Source organism: Diachasma alloeum, unplaced genomic scaffold, assembly GCF_001412515.2.
Source record: "Diachasma alloeum isolate Michigan unplaced genomic scaffold, Dall2.0 Dall_scaffold_00204, whole genome shotgun sequence".
Classification (NCBI taxonomy): domain Eukaryota; kingdom Metazoa; phylum Arthropoda; class Insecta; order Hymenoptera; family Braconidae; genus Diachasma; species Diachasma alloeum.
The window spans coordinates 1-4,468 of NW_021680369.1; the positions used below are offsets into that span (position 1 = coordinate 1).

Here is a 4,468-nt window from a genome sequence, read left to right on the forward strand (position 1 = left end):
ACCCTTCCCAAAATGGTTGGGCCAGAACCGCCCCTATATATCTACTCATTTCTTCTCAATCTCCACACAGTATTCTCTCTCAAACAAACAAAACAAAATCGGACATCGCACTATTCTATAAACTGCAAAAAATGACTGCCTCTGCAGCTGCTTCGGCGGCGAGTCGTTGCGCTCTCCTCACTCCACATATCTTGACATTGATGGCGGTATGCATATCAGTTCTGTCGAACTGACGAGGGAATTCTTTTTTGACGGAAACTATAAAAATGTATGTGAACATTAATAATGAAAGCATGACTTTTAGAAGAATGGAGCAGGGGAATTTTTGTATAAAAAACTACATTAGCGAAACGAATGACACCCAATTATGATGATAAATCAGTCCAAATCCAATAATAAATCTGAAATGTCGGATAGAGACCTGCAATTGCGTTGATGATATTGGGGTCCAATGGTCGACGCCTGGGTGCATTGTCAGCAGGTTTATGAATTTTGCTTTTACCGCCTTTAACGTTGCTATTGAGTAATGTTTCATGGTCAAACAGAGACATTACCAGACATGTCGCCATGGTTTTAAACGTTTTTTGCTCCTTCGCTGCATCCCATTGTAATATCGGCAACATGACTCCGCTTCCCCTTGGACCGAGCTCGACCTATTGGGAGCAATTATAAAAAAATATTAGTCTGCTCATGTTATTAACATCACAGAGTTTTCAGAGTTTAGTTCCGCTGATGAAAATACAATGGCTGATGATGGTAATCGAATAGGGGACAATGGGTCAAAATGAAACAACTGGGCAAACTGAAACAGTCGAAAATCTTCTATTTGGCGCAATTCCAACACCTTTCTTGTTCTTAAATTTCGTTTACTAATTTTTTTTCTCTTTTTTGTTTTGAGAGTTTCATTGTCCCCTACTTACCCATAAGTATAATGGAAAACGATTTGAAATTTACATATTACGTGGAAAAACACTATCAATTTCCGCGAAAATAAGAGGAAAACACTCAAGTAATTAGATTATGATGTTTAATTTTTAGATCGTAAAGCATAATGCATTCTTCGGATATTATGACGGTTGTAAATTGGGACTTCAAAAACTGACCATTTTGAATGATAATTATAGAGAATATTCATAATTCTGAAAGTGGCAACAGGATCACGCATGTGGAATATGGTTTGCGATGAGAGAAAAAAATCGACTGATAGAGATATCAATCATAATCAATATATCCTCTCTTTATTATTGAAATTATGAAATAATTTTTTACCGAGTCTGGTTCCTCATTTTGACCTGCCTGTCGTCGATTCCTGACATTCTCTCGGAGTAAATCCCTTAGCTCAAGGAATTCTTGTCGATCAATTTCATCACGTCTTGCAACTGAGAGAATGAAACAGAACGTCTCATGAAATAAATGAAAACTGAAACGACAATAAGAACGATCAATAGAAATACCATTGAGATTTTGGAATCCTCTTCTTGTGTTCAGGTGGGGTAGATTGGGTGGATTTCCTGGATTCAATGGCTGATTATTACCTCCGCCTGCAGCTGATTTGAATGAAAATGCTTCATGAAATGTACATAAATTGCATTTTACGTCAAAAGGATAGAATTAATATCTCTAACCCCCAGACCATCTCATATCTGAAAATTAAGAAAGGAATCGAAATGACCAATATAGATACCATCACGAAGTGGCGATTCTGCTCTTCTATGATGGATAATCTGCTCCAGTGGATTTTGGAAATTGTCCCTCTCAGTTTCGTTAGGATCTTCAGCTCGTACTAGATTAAATGAAAATAATTCATGGATAAACTATAAATGACATTAAAATCTTAAAGTTCAATACCATGGACCCTCTGATTATTTACCACGTCGTTGTCTCCAGGATTGTCTGGGAGTTTGGCATTGTCATCGGTTTCTCGGTCAACTGAATTGGCTAATGAACTTTCATGAGATTACCGTGAATGCTTGATGAAATGAAAATTATAAAAAATAATACCATTTGGCATCTTTGAGCTTCCTGCCGTTTTTGTGGTTTTCTTTGAGACTTCTTGATTCAAGGCTGAGAGAGGGGTGCGCTTCGACAATCCTCGTTCCTCGTCTGAAGGGTCTTCGTCATTTGATGTGTAGATCACCCGATTTCCCTTTGAATTCTGTTATGGAAATGAAAAATCCAGGCTCATAGTGTTCTGTTATGAAAATGAGAATTCAAAGAATTCCTAGCAATTCTTTGAATTCTTTTGAAATCTCTAGAAAGTCTCTGAATTCTCTCGAGATTTCCAGAAACTCGTTGGATTTCCGAGACATTTCTTACACGTTTTTGAATTTTCTCAAAATTTCTAGAATTTCCTTGAAAAATCTAGTATTTTCTTGAGAAATCCGCAATTCTCAAGAAAAATTTGAAATTTTCAAGAAGAATATAAATTAGCTGCAATGGACCAAAAAAATAGCCTCGGAAAGTTGGGCTAAAATCACTCAGATCACTAGGGTTTTTAGAAAAGGCCATACTTTCTATTCTCTTAGAGAATATTCAGACGACCATTGAGATCCAATTTGAAGGAAATTCCAAAAACATTTCCATACGCCAATTTGGCACGTCAGACGTGACATGATGAATGATTGAATCGTAATTATGCTCATTTAATTAGAAAATTGATTGAAAATTTCTTCAAATGTTCGGATGATAATGATTATGCTTCTAAGTATTGATTATTCAATCATTTCAGACATTGATTTGGTGTATAATTACCTCTATTCTAGGACTTTCCAAATATTTTCCATAAAATTGGCAATTCTGAACCAAAAAAATTGATAATAACGATAAACTAGGGCTTCACCAAATTTCTTCTGCGGTAGACAATATTATTTTCAATGGTTAGAATGAATGGAAAACAGAGAACAAAAACGTTGCAGAATTTGATTTTTTTTCTCAATTCATCATTGTTGACATCTAAGAATATACGAAACTATTAAGAAGAGCAATGTTTTCGTTTCTGAAAATCCAAAATCGATTGATTCTAAACAAATCATGGAAAATAATTGAAGACACAAATTTATAAATCCTATATAGGCAATTGAAAAATTGGAAATAATAAATTGAAAAATTATTTTGTAAGCTCGTCAAATGTACAAAAACCTCGTTCACAACCGAAAAGGAATGGCTGGGGCGTTAATCGATTTTTAATCAAATACAGTTCAATTTTTGTATAAGATACTCCAAGACAATGGATTCCTCCAGACATACAATAGATTTCTATTGTTCTCGGGTATCTTATACGAAGCTTACACTGTACTTCATATTCAAGTTTATGTAAACTCGCATATTTTAGTTCGCCGTCTGATGTAATTGCAAAATCTGAAATACGACGAAAAGATCTATGATTCTTTGGTAACAATTCCCAAATGAAAATACAAGTGACTTAATTCAATTGTTAATTGTTGACTGATTCTAAAAAAAATGTGCGAATCAACGAAGTTGATTTGTATTTATAGAAATCAATATATTGTATCTCGTAGAAACTTTTCTCATCTATAATTAATGCATTTTCATATTTCTCCTAAAATTGATGACCACATAATGCCATATATTTTCCAAACACAGTTGTTTCCAATCAAATTGTTAATCTCACCTTGCTTTTATTATGAGTAATCGGTGTCTCAGAGTCTCTTTTCCTTCCTCCTGATCCAGAAGCTTGGATTCCGGAATCAACATGAGAATGTGTTGCACTTTCTGTTCTTGGTGTCACAACTCGAGGAGATTTAGGGTAGACGTAGTTGATGCTCTTGCGTTCTAATGCTTGGACGGTTGCTAAATGTGTAAAAATTCATATCAAATAACCTCAAGGAACTTTGGTGTGCATGGAAGAAAGGAATATGAGAACACATGACAGTTTTAGGGACTCTATGATTCACCTGCAACATCAAGAATTAAACCTTCGAATTTGGGCCATCCTCCTGCTGGTTTCCGTCCGGGTCCTCGCCATTCAATTACATAGGACTCGTCAGGATCGAAATTTTCCGACAGAAACTGGTCATAGCTGAAGTATGTAATCTGAGGGTACTCCCACGGTGACTTTCCCGTCGTCCTCCCCTCCGATCCATTTGACATTGGCAAACAATTTTGGCATTCTGTAGAACTCCATTTGAATGAAGAAATTACCCTGATAGATCTAACCCAGAATTAATTCTGAGTTAATGGAAAAAACCCAGAGAAGAGAGAGAGGAACTCAACTCAACCTCAACCTTAACCTCAACTCAACTCTGGGTTTAATTCATCAGAGGTGTTTATTGATGGATATCGATAATGAAAATCACTGATTTCATGGGTGAAGGATGGACTGGAAGGACAGACATATTTTAATCTCATGAGAAGGACTCGAGGAATGATAGAAGTATTCCATGACTGGTTATTTGAGATTTCGTTTCAGCCTGCTTTTATTGAATAGAATACAAAAAGAATACTCACC

The 4,468-nt window shown here is 35.8% G+C and overlaps 1 pseudogene; it reads right to left on the reverse strand.

Moving 5' to 3' along the window:
- Positions 1-115: 115 nt before the first annotated feature.
- Positions 116-4,129, reverse strand: LOC107036096 (annotated as a pseudogene).
- Positions 4,130-4,468: the final 339 nt, after the last annotated feature.